The sequence below is a fragment of the Canis lupus genome, chromosome 26 (assembly GCF_011100685.1).
Source record: "Canis lupus familiaris isolate Mischka breed German Shepherd chromosome 26, alternate assembly UU_Cfam_GSD_1.0, whole genome shotgun sequence".
NCBI lineage: Eukaryota > Metazoa > Chordata > Mammalia > Carnivora > Canidae > Canis > Canis lupus.
In genome coordinates, this window is record NC_049247.1 from 35,673,381 (window position 1) to 35,686,235 (window position 12,855).

The following is a 12,855-nucleotide window of genomic DNA, read 5'->3' on the forward strand; positions in this document are numbered from 1 at the left end:
CATAAATCTCTCAGCAATGCCTTTGGAGCATTTGGAGTCTCAGTTAAAAGACGCATTTGGAGTCTCAGTTAAAATTTTCATTTGCTTCCTGTTTTATTCTGTTCGAGCTGCTCTAACAAACTGCTGCAGACCTGTGGTGTGTAAATAACAGAAATTTATTTCTCACTGTCCAAGATCATGGAGCCAGCAGATTCAGTGTCAGGGGAGAGACTGCGTCCTGGTTCACACAATGCTTCCTCCCTCAGTGGTGACAGGGATGACAGCTCTGTGGGCTGTGGTACTAATACCACACATGGGGGCCCTACTCTCACGACCTCAACGCCCCTCGTGGCTCCACCTCCTTATACCATTACCTTGGGGGTTAGGATTTCAACATGTGAATTTGGGTGGGGGGGGGGGGATACAGACATTCAGCGGGTAACACTTTTTAAACTTTTTTAAAAATCATCAGCTGTCAAGAATAAATTTTAAAGTATTTGATTATGATTTATTTTTTAAATCAATGAGTTAAAATTCTTTGGATTACACATCAAATAAATACTTTCTTGTTGTAAAACCTTTAAAACAGAGAATACCCCCAAATTCTCCCATCTCCCCCAATTCCACAAATGGCCTTGGTCATGAAGATTATCCCTTTCATGTGCTTCCTCTAGGTCCTTCCCAAGCATTTTCCCATTGCCCCAACTGTGTACACAATTCCTGACTGTGGACACGGTATCCAATTCTCCATCCCTGTGATGGGGCTTACAGATGCCCCCAGGGGCAGATGGCAGGGCCTGTTGTCTACACCAGCAGAAGTACAGGCCAAGGTCCCTCTACCTGACTCCCTGGTCCTATCGAGAAGCTTCCTCCTCTCCAGTGAGGACTCCAGTTACCTGCTCCTTCCTCTCTGGACCCGTGTTCACAAGTCTTAGAAGGAGAAAAATCATCTCGACATTTGGAGCCTGAAGCAAAATCTTTCCTAGTCTTGGGTCAGCAGCTTCTTTAAATTCCTGCTTCTGCTTCCCTATGGACTGAGAGTACCCTTAGGGTTCAACTCTGACAACGAGAAATAGAGAGGGACCAAGCAATGAGTATGCTGGCATGTTAATCTCTCACACATGTATTTTATGCATATGAACAGATATATGGTTTTATCTTGACTTACCATTTTTCCCGCAAATATCACCGTGTAAATATCATTTTTAGATTGCTTTTTTATTTAACAATCCCTTGACGTAAATTTAAGAATATTTATAGAGCACTACTTCAGGGAATAACTGAAGAGTTCATGACTTAAGAAATAAGCACTCTTAATGGTATTTTAAGAACGTCTTTCTCACAATTTTGTAGTTCTAATGTGCCGAATTCAGCAATTTTTTTTTCAGCTTTGCTATCTCTAAGCAGGTATGTTAACTTTCAAACCATTAACTTACAAATGAACTTTATCAAAATAATCTACTTCTAAAGAGGCGACCTGTATTTATATTAGAATTTTTTTAAACCTAGCTATTTTTATATATTCCCTCGAGAAATTAATTGCTTCGAAAACTTCTCTTGTGGTATGGTTCCAAAACAAACAAAAACCTTTAGAATACAATCATATTTTAAATCTTTCATAAGTGCCTAAAAATATAATTTGGTCTTTCTGCACAAAAATTTATATAAAAAATTTTTTAAGTGTTTTGCCATTTTCTCTTATGGTAAACTGTATGTAACGAAGTTTCCCATGTAGAATTATTTGCAAAACAAAGGACTGCTGTGTCTAAATGAAAGTGGAATTAAAAGTGAAGCCATATTCATAGATCCATTTTTCTTTTTCCTAAGATACTTTCTTTCCACTTTTCTATTCACAATGTATAGCAATGTGACTCCTATTTACAGCTTTCCAACCCATGGTCATCTCCTTTTGCAACAGTATTTGTAGGTGACATACAACTGCCTATTGCAAGTGGGAACTTTTGTCAAATGAAAAAAGTAAAAAGCTTTAGAAAATTCAATTGTATCTTAAATTTTTTTTTTTTTTTAAAGAAGAAGAGAAATCAAGTCATCCTTTAAGTTGTACTGGGTTTGTACAGATGGGAGTCAGGGAAGGAGATTTTAGGATAGCAACTGCTATGCTGATGTTAGTAAGTTGTGTTTTTTTCTTGTTAGTGTATCAGTACTTCACTACTCATTAGCTTTCTAATAAACTTGATACTACAGTCGAAATATAAAGGACAAATGTCTGGATCCCTTGCATTTTACAAAAGTCTTTGATCATCAACCTGAAAAATGTTTATATAGAACAGACTCACCATAAACCTTACATACACAGCCCACATCTATGCTACAGACATGTCTTTGACATTGGAAGGGTGAGCACAAGTCAGGTGGGAGAGAGGGAAGAATGAAAGAAAACAAGAAATCTTGTTTTCTGTTGCTGTTTTTATACTGCTGTAGCACTAAAAATACTCTTGGACTTACAGTGGGCAAGAAAAATTATTTTTAAGCTAGTCAGTAAATTGGATATTCATCTGGGATATGAAATCACCCACTTTTATTTTTATTTTTTATTCTTGGTGCAGTTAGCACTTTGCCAGCATCGCCTGAAATGGTCACGGGGTTAAGCACTTCCATGATCTCATTTTTGCAATTACTATCTCTTGTTCCCAGGTAAGTGGTTAAAAAATGCATGCTGTACATATGTGGAGTCTGTGTCCCTCTCAAGGGCTAACTGGTTTACATGCAGTTTTCTGTGGTTAGCCGCTGAACCTGGGACTATCTTTTACCTCATGATTCATGATTCATGGAACCCTTCTCACTCTATCAGGTCCTAGAGCAACTGTGAACACGTAGTGATTTTCTCAACGTTTCTGCTTTTGTCTCCCATTCTGCACCATGCTGGGTTCTTGCCAAGGTGAGAGGAAAAGTTGTAAATTAATGTAAAAGTTTTATCATTATTATAGCTAAAGTAGCAATGCCTGAAATCCAAATGGTCACCGACTGGCTCCTTTGGAACTCTCAAATATCACATAAACGCGGTGATGTCAAGGATTTAAACAGACTCTTAAAGTGGCCACTCTTTGCTATTTCTTCCCAGATTTCAACATCAATGTAAAATAAGACTGTGTACACTCAAGTATAATTGGTCTTTAATTCTGACGTTAAATTAGTCACTATTTAGTGATAACACACTTTCTGCTGCGCACTATGGAAGATGTAAAACTTATATAAAGGATGAGAGTCTTCATAGAGGTACATGGTGGTCAAACCCACAGGCACGTGTGTCTTTGATTGCTGGGGAGGGTCCCAGTCTCTACCCTCCCTTCTCTAAAAAAAGAGAGTCCTCTTCGTATGATTGCTGGGAGTATCGGCTAACATGGGTTTAGCACCTAAACAGGTCTCTGATATAAACAGCACACCATTAGATATGATTATATTATTACAGGGTGATCCACTGACAAGTACTGAACTTCATGGGCTAGACCACAGGAGCAGAGCCATTTTGAGGGCAGGGACTGCCAAGAAAGCTTTTGTGGCTTTTGGGTTGAGCTTTAAGGGAAGAAAGCAGAGTCTAGGACAAAGGAGGATGAGAACAAAAGTAGAAGGTGGTCTATCGGGAGAAACCATGAAGACTCGCTTGAGAGCGATGAAAGGGTGACACGCTAAGCAATGCCAGGTGGGACTGTACAGAGCAAAGATGAAAACTGGAATGTGTTGAATTGTGTGTACTTGCCAGTGTAGGTTTTAAATCTTTAATATAAACTTAGAAAACTCTTCAGGAAAAGCCCTTTCCTTTCTAGGGAGAGCCTGACCTCTTCAAACCAGAGACTCAATCCCCGGATCAGAGACGATTCCTACATATTTTGATTATCTTTGTCTGGACAACAGGTAGCTTATTTCAACCACCAGTCTGCTAAGATGAGAACTATTTTAAGAGAACATTTCGCTGTTTGAGAACACGGGCCTTAAAAACACAGGCAAAGGGAAAAGCTGCTCTGACGTAGGAGGAGGAGATGACAGAGAAAGTGGGGTGCTGAAGAGTCACGTGTACATTTACATCATCACAGTGGCAGAGCCTAAAACAGAATTTGAGGTCTGTAATAATGAAGTCTGAGCTACTTTGTAGGGCTTTCTTTGTTCTTAATGTCCCACTTGCTTTTCAAGTTCAGTGCTTTGTAAAAAAATACATATATACTCCTATCCTCTCAAAATCTCGAAGAGATTGAAATGTTTTTAAATAAAAACATTAAAAGGAAAAGACAGATTGATATTAGTTACCTCTGTCCACATCTTTTTAAATTTGTATGAAAATCCGATCCCGTGGAGGAGATAACATCTAGTACCTTCTTGCTATTTGGGCACTGCCTGGCCTAGGGTCAGGGCTTGATTCACTGCTTACACAAGGACAGACCAGTGCATACCTGGAAGTCTTCCACTAATTCAACGGCATACCTCACTAATGACTGGCTAGACAGGCTGGTGTTTCTTTAAAGTGCCAGCCATGTATACATCATTCTTTTCCTCCCCAAAACAGAGAAACTCTTGTACAAACATGGGCCCAGTCCAAACTCCATGTGATGTGTGTCTTCTGTTATTCAAACATCCATTAGTTGGGCAGAATGGCCAAGAAGTCCTGGAAAATTATCCTACCTTCTACACATACTTACGTCAGTTCTCTCCAGAGTAGATGAATGCGTAGTAAATGGCAAGTAGCAGCATAATAGCATATGATTCAAAAAATAATAAACCAGGTTACCTGCTCAAAGCTCTCTTTTCAACCGACTTGAAAAAAAGTCTGAAACTTCTGCCCGCTTCTCACATGAAAGCATTAACTTTACAAAGAGGTAACAATGTGTTATTTATGAGTGTAACGTGTCACCCGTAACGACTTTAGCAGGATGGGTGACTAAGGGAATGGGACAGAGGACAGGTTAATTTTGTTCAGACAGATGGAAACACAGGGATCTAGAGCATGATGAACTTTCCAGACACTCCAGGATGGACTTGCCATACGCTGCTGTCTGACAGATAAACAGGAAGCTTCTCAAAAACATTTGGATGGGAAAGGATCAATAAAAACGTATCGGACTTATTGAAATGATCTGTGTTTAACAACTGTATGTGGAATATATTTATAGAATAGTAAGTACTTTGTCACTCTCAAGCTAGCAGTACTTTTGGATAAACCACTCTTACTTTGTGCCGATCCATAATGACATACAGACACCGAGTACTATAAGGTCTTACTCCAGAACACGCTTAAGTACGATATACCACGATTCAGTGTACTTTCTAAGTAACAAGGCACAAGTCTGGAAAAATTAGCCTTACGAGATCTCTCTTTGAGTATACTTTTAGCTATTAAAGATGTACTTTTATCCATAATAAGATTGTACAGAAAGCTCTATGGACTAATTAACCTTTAAAAAGTGGAGGTTTATTTCACTTCTCTAAGTACTCAAATATTCTAAATAAAATAGTAGTACAAGGAAACTGGTTTAAGATGGGACAAAATACCCAGGGCTTTTTCTATCTAAACACAAATGAATGCCATTTTATTTTCTATTCAGAGGAAAACAGCTTCTTACTTTCTTCAATTTGTCCCAAGAGTTTATGAAAGAACTTTGTTATTTTATTAATGAATGATCAGTAAATACTTGTTCAGTGCACAATCTTGGCAATCTCAAAGGAAGTAAGATATATATGTTTAAGCCCTCACAGGACGGAGACATAAATACAGAAAACTGCCCCCAAGAGCAGGCTACGATAAACAATACTAAACACTACAAAAATAACAACGTTGCCAAAATACATTTCGCTGAGGGTTCTCTCATCCCACAGTCAGAGGCTCTGCCTACTTTAGGGTATAAAATATTTTTATGGATGCCAACCCACACTCACAGCTAACCACATCACTTAGTGCTCTCAAACGTTGAGTCAAAGGAAACAGAGAAAGAAAATCTTTAGTTCACTCACCATAAATCCCTACAGCTCTCACTAGGGCATTTTATTTGCAAAAAACGAAGGTAGGTGTGAAAGTACAGGTCCAACCCATCAGAGTCGGTTGGTGGAACTGGTCAGAATTTCCAAAGAACTGTTTGACGTTCCCTCCAAAGATGATGCTCCAAAACCAGACAAAACTGGACAGACTTAAAAATCCAAAGAAAGCACATGCAAATTAGAGGTTTTACCAAATGTTGTAAACTTAGCCAACGAGCTTGCTGAAAGTTACATAACGGGCCTTGTACTTTCCGCCAGGGAGGGCAGAGAGACTCTGGGACAGCTCTTGAATTCTGCCCTTACTGAGTTGCAAGGGGATCAGAGGTTTTCTGGGAGGAGTGTGGCAAAGCTGATCACCTGCATCAGCTCTTGTACTTTAAGCCTGATCAGTGACCCTTCATGTGCTGCCCTCAGTGCCCAGCGTGCTAGGCTGCGTCCATGGTGGTCACACGCCAAGGATGCCTGGAAACCGGTGAAGAGTCCGTGACAGCTGTGAAAATCATCATGTTGTTCACTCTGTTTGATAAGCTGGCCCTTCTTCCGGTGCACCTGTAAGAGACGGTCATATGCCACGTCCCCGTGGGCCGAAAAAGTGGTGAGGGGGCTACCCCGCAGCTTGAGGGCAAGCAGGCACAGCTCGCCTTACGCTCTCTGAAGGCACTTTCCACTATTTTCAGTCACTTGTTATGTATCAATTTTTTAATGTCTCATTTTTAAGAGTGGAGAGGGAGGCCTGTACACGTATCTGAAAAGAAATCACATAACAGATCCCTCAGGCCATACACACCTTGCCTTAGGGTCAGAGAATTATTAGCATTTAGGGTTAGAAAGGGCAGTACTGACCGCCTAGGCTGACCGCTGTATCCTGGGAGAATGAGGCTGCGGGGGTGGAGATGCCACCGACTTAGGCGATTCAGTTACCGGTATAGAAAATAATATTCAGGGGATCCCTGGGTGGCGCAGCGGTTTGGCGCCTGCCTTTGACCCAGGGCGCGATCCTGGAGACCCGGGATCGAATCCCACGTCGGGCTCCCGGTGCATGGAGCCTGCTTCTCCCTCTGCCTGTGTCTCTGCCTCTCTCTCTCTCTCTCTCTGTGTGACTATCATAAATAAATAAAAATTTAAAAAAATATATACAACCCCAAATTCAAAGTCAAGGAGAAGTAATTAAGGATACAAAAGTCCTGCATAAAATGAAGTGACAATATGGAAGGCAATTATTATTTTTTTTTTGGCTATTAAAAAAAAAAAGGAGGGAATAGAGGGGATGCCTGGGTGGCTCAGTGGTTTGGCACCTGCCTTCGGCCCAGGGCATGATCCCGGCGTCCTGGGATCGAGTCTCGCATCGGACTCCCTGCATGGAGCCTGCTTCTCCCTCTGACTGTGTCTCTGCCTCTCTCTCTCTCTCTCTGTGTGACTATCATGGAATAAATAAATAAAATCTTTAAAAAAAGAAAAGAAAAGAAAAGAATATTCGGAATCACCGTCACGATGAACAGCGATTCGTCTTTTCAGTCTTTGCAAATGCTCCACGTGCACGAATCCAAACAATTTTTTCCCCAATCTTTATGAGAACAGATCCCGTCCCATTTTGTAGATGGGGACACCGAGATGGGGGAAGAACCGAGTGACGTGCTCCTCAGCGGCAGAGGGAAGGCTCACGTCCGGGTTTACGGCGAAGAACGCTCCCGGCACGTGTCTCGGATCGCGAAGCTCTCGGGGAGGCTTCATCGAGTTTTAATCGTTCGCGAAAGGCCGAGAGGCGGCGGCCCGCAACACGGCGGCACGGCCCGAGGCAGAACGCAGACTCCGTTCCGGGAAGACGGTCGGCCGGCGGGGGGGGGGGGGACGGGACGGCGCTCCTGACCCCGCAGTGCAGCGGGCCTCGGCGAGGGGAGGCGGCCTCAGCGCGCGACGTCCTCCCTGCGGCCAGTCACCGCCGCCGCTTCCCGCTGCGGGCGAGGCCTGAGGCGCGCCTCGGTACCGCTCACCCGCCGCCGCGCATGCGCGCCCTCCGCCTTCCGGGCTGCGGCCTCGGCCGGACCCCGCGGGGCTCCCAGCGCCGCCCCCGACGGAGCGCCCTCTGCCCCCCCCCCCCCGCGGCCCTCCCCGGGCGCCGCCCTCTGCGGCCCGAGCCCCGCCCCTCCCCCCCACACACACACACGCCGTCGCCCCCACTCCAGCCTCCGCTCCCGGAGGGAAGAACACTGACCGCCCCAGCGCGCCCAGCAGGCCCTGCCGTGTCCGCCTCTCGCCCCGAGGGTCTTCCACGGCCGCGAGCGCAGCCAGCAGCCCCGGCCCCGCCGCGGCTTCTCCGCCCTCCTGCCCCGCAGGCGCCTGGGCCCGCGCCGAGCGGACCGTCTGCCTTCTGACCTCACGTCGAAGGTCACTGGTCGCCGATCGTGCGTCACCACGCCTACGTCACTCACGTCACGACCTCACGTCGGAGGTCATCCGTAGCCCCAGGTCAGAGGTCACTAGTAATGAATCCTGGATCTCAACGCCTTGATCAGGATCAGTCACCTCAGGTCAGGGGCCAGCAGGGGCCTCTGTCACCTCAGGTCAGGGGGCAGCAGGGGCCTCTGTCAGTCACCCCAGGTCAGGGGGCAGCAGGAGCCTCTGTCAGTCACCCCAGGTCAGGGGGCAGCAGGAGCCTCTGTCAGTCACCCCAGGTCAGGGGTCAGCAGGGGCCTCTGTCAGTCACCTCAGGTCAGGGGTCAGCAGGAGCCTCTGTCAGTCACCCCAGGTCAAGGGTCAGCAGGGGCCTCTGTCACTCACCTCAGGTCAGGGGTCAGCAGGGGCCTCTGTCACTCACCTCAGGTCAGGGGTCAGCAGGAGCCTCTGTCAGTCACCCCAGGTCAGGGGTCAGCAGGGGCCTCTGTCACTCCCCTCAGGTCAGGGGTCAGCAGGAGCCTCTGTCAGTCACCTCAGGTCAGGGGCCAGCAGCGGCCTCCGTCACTCCCCTGAGCTCCGGGGGCAGCAGCGGCCTCTCCGGGTCCACACCCGCCTCACCCCGCCCCGCCCCCCAGAAGTCAGGGGCGTCCCCTGGCGGCCGCCCAAGCCCCGTGCCCGGGCGCGCCGTGGCGAGGCCTGACGCCCGCTGCCCGCCTCGCCCTTGCCGTGGGCACGTCGCCCCGTGCGCCGCCAGCGGGGGCCGCGCCCCGTCCGCCAGACACCCCGGCGCCCAGACAGCGCGTCCTTGCGGGCCGGGGCGCGTCGCAGGTTCCGCCGGGTGCGGCCGCGCAGGAGGGAGCCGCCGCCGATGCCGCCGCCCGGGGCTGGGGTCCCCGCGACTCGCGATTCTCTGAGAAACGTTTCCAAGTGCGGGGGACGCGCACGACACAGCGAGCGAGCGAAATATAGACGACAGTGTGTGCGACCGGAGGGCAAGGGGCAGGGTCCTGGCCGTGGCGGCGGATCCTGGATTTTTTTTTTATTTGCTTTTTTTTTTAATTTGCTTTTTTCTTTAATTTGCTTTTTTCCTAATTTGCTTTTTTCTTTAATTTGCTTTTTTTTTTTTTTTAATTTGCTTTTCAGCTTCACGACTCGACGAGGCTGCCGCAGTTGCGATGACCTCGTGCGGTAACCGGTTTCCAAGGGGATCCCTATACGGTGAAGGGCGGGGAGAGAAAGCCAACCCCTGGAGGCCCCGTGGGTAAACTGAGGCGGGGTTGGAGGGTGGGCGTCCCCCCGCGTCTCCAGCCACGTCAGCTGTGACACTTCCTCTGAGCCTAGATTTGAGGCTGGGGCCGCAAAACGTTAATCACCCCACTTTCCCCGCTCGGCCGGCGCAGCCCGTTTGCGAAGGTGATGACTTGGGTTCCCCGGGGCGCCGAGGCTCGTAGGGCGCCCGAGGCCCACCCTGGGCAGGTGGTGTAGACGGGAGACCGCCCCCGACTGACCGTCTGCCCCCCTCCAAGGCCTGGGCCCCCGACCGCGGCTCCCGTCCTCTCCACAAAGGTGGACCTGAAAGAAGATCCCCCCGAAGCGCCTCCCTGGCCCTGGTTTCACACCGGGTGGCCCCGGTGCTCAGCCTGGCTGGCGGCGGCTGCCTTCGGCCCAGGCCGTGACCCCGGGGTCACAGGATCGAATCCCACATCAGGCTCCCTGCAGGGAGCCTGCTTCTCCCTCAGCCTGTCTCTCTCTCTGTCTCTCATGAATAAATAGAATCTTAAAAAAAAAAAAAAAGCCCTCAGAGGAAAAAAAAAAACCTAAAGCAGGGAAGGTCAGGGTGGGGGACTGTCCCTGAGAGCGTGGGCCAGGGACGCGCTCAGGAGGACCAAGTGACTGAAAGGAGGGAGCAGTGACCTCCCTGCCCCAGGAGTGCGGCGCCCAGACCTCAGCCGGGGAGCCGGCCTCGTGGCCCCAGCCCGGCACCACCAGCGGCAGTTGAGAGCGGGGACGCTGGCTCTCAGGAGAGGGCGCTGCGGAGAGCAGATGGAGCAGAACCTTCTAGAACATCGTAAAGACTGTGCTCTGAGCAAGGCCGGAAGGGACCCGAGGGCCTTGTGCACCCTCAGGCCTGCGTGTTGACTAAAACTGTTGAATCGTTGACTTTTTTTCCCGCGGAAAGAGAAATGGAAACATACAGCTCGAATCTCCTCGGAATACCGACGGGGAAGCACATGCTGCCGTGGGCCGGGTGGTGGGCCTCCCCTGCGCCCCCCGCAGAAAATTTTAAAAAATACAAAATCCTGTAGTGACGTCCCTACCCCCGGCCCTCCGGAATGGGACTGGATGTGGAGATGGGGCCTGGAGACAAGTGATTACGCTAAAAGGAGGCCCCTAGAGTGGGCCCTAAGCCACTGCGGCTGGCGTCCTTGTGAGCAGACCGGAGGGAGGCAGAGAGGCCCGAGGGGAGGTCACGGAGGCCACAGGGCGGGGGAGGCCGTCTGCAAGCCGAGGAGCGGGGCCTCAGAGGAAAGCACCCGCCCTCCCCTTCCCCGTGGCCCTCTAGCCCCAGAACTGCGAGAAAGTAAACCTCGGTGGCCCAAGCCCCCCAGTCGGCGGTTCCCCTTGGGATGGGGTGGGGTGGGGGGACTGGTCAATACAGGTAGACCACGGGATCAAATGCATGTTTTCTTGGGGGGAATGAGCCCACTCAGACCACAAAAACAACCACAAAACTACTTTTTCTCCCTATTCTTCCCCCAATAAAACTACATATATTTCTTATATATTCTGTAATATAAATATCTGGGCAGAGGCATATCCTGCCTCAGTCAGTGTGGCCATGGCAGACACGCTCAGGGCTTCAATTTATCTCACACACGCATAATCTTAAAAGGAACTGCTTCTCCTGAATGTTGCCAATGAAGCTTCTTTGTCAGGGGCTATTATAAGCCACCAGGGTTGTTTTTTTTGTTTTTGTTTTTGTTTTTAATTTTTGAGATTTATTTATTTATTTATTCATGAGAGACACAGAGAGAGGCAGAGACACAGGCAGAGGGAGAAGCAGGCTCCATGCATGGAGCCGAACCTGGGTCTCGAACCGGGGTCTCCAGGGTCACGCCCTGGGCTGAAGGCAGGCGCTAAGCCCCTGAGCCACCCAGGGATCCCGGCCACCAGAGTTTTTAGTCACCATTTTCTTACCCGCTCTCTAAAGAAAACCCCAATGTCTAGATTTTTTAATGATGACTGACTTTTGTGTTCACATGTGTGTTTTGAAAAGTGCTGGAGTTGAGTTTGGTCGAGGTAGGAATCCTCTTGAAATAATTTAGAACTTTAAAAAATTGTTCATCGTATTGCTTACAATTTTTTAAAAATATTTTATTTATTCATGAGAGACACAGAGAGGTAGAGACATAAGCCTGCTCCCTGTGGGGCGTCCGATGCGGGACTGAATCCCAGAACCCCAGGATCACACCCTGAGCCAAAGGCAGACGCTCAACCCCTGAGCCACCCAGGTGCCCCCGGATAAACTTCTTAATTGTCCTCAAAGTCTCCTTTTTGTCCTGAAGACTCAGGATGAAGGCAGAGTATAGATTGGGGAAATTCTGGTCTAATATTTCCGACAAAACCAAAGAAAATGAAGAAAAGGGAAGAAAAAAATGCCAATAAGCCAAATGCATAAAGACCCTCTGTGGTTGAAGTTGTTGTGGGAGGAGGGTGCCTGTCTTTCTAAGGGCCTCAGTTATATCCCAACACACACACGTACACACATGCGAACACACACAGACATGCTCACCACGTCGGGTTGCCAAATAAAATACAGGACACCTGATTAAATTTGAATTCAGATACACAACAAAAAATTGTTTAGTATAAATATGTCCCAAATATTGGCGGTAGTTGTAGTTGCTGAATCTGGCAACCCTACCCCTGGTATGGTTTTTTCAAGCTCGAAAGAGCTGATTATTCAATATTCTGAAATTTTGTAGCTTGGTTCACATGGAGTTGGCAGCTTGAAATCTGCCAGGGCAGAAGGATTAACACCTCCGAAACGGGCAAAATTTAAACAGCAGGGCTTTTTGTCTTTGGAGAACTGGTTGTTGAGAAGATACGAGAACACCATGGCTTCCCCCGAATGAGAAGGCCGCTCAGAGCATCATCTGAAACTTATTCCTTATGGGAACACGAGGAACTCACAATTGCAAAACACTTCGCAGTTTACAAAACTGCTTCGCATCCTTTACCTCACGGAGGCCTTACAATAACCATGTGTTTTATTTTTAGTTACTGGATGGAGGAAAAACGTTTCAGGGAAATGAAATAACTTCCTTGAGGTTAGCAATAGGTTGAGAACCAAAGCCGTGAAAGAAGGAAGGACAAATGGGGTGAGGAGGAGTGTAAAATGACCTTCCAGATGACTGACTTATTGTAGAGAGAGCGGGTTGTAAACACCTGCTCCAACGGATCAAACGGCGGCCAACCTGACATTTTGTCAGTCCT

At 48.0% G+C, this 12,855-nt stretch overlaps 1 long non-coding RNA gene across 7 annotated transcripts in view; it reads right to left on the reverse strand.

Moving 5' to 3' along the window:
* The window catches only part of LOC111092577, a 64,861-nt gene extending 56,598 nt beyond the window's left edge, over positions 1-8,263 (reverse strand). For 3 of the 7 annotated variants that reach the window (XR_005379526.1, XR_005379522.1, XR_005379520.1), the window contains exon 1: positions 5,941-7,294. This is a non-coding gene — a long non-coding RNA (uncharacterized LOC111092577). Of the gene's footprint in view, positions 1-533; positions 2,870-5,940; positions 7,295-8,176 lie in introns of those variants that run through there. The other 4 variants (XR_005379523.1, XR_005379525.1, XR_005379521.1 and 1 more) reach the window with 4 other exon arrangements.
* Between the last annotated feature and the right edge of the window lie 4,592 nt (positions 8,264-12,855).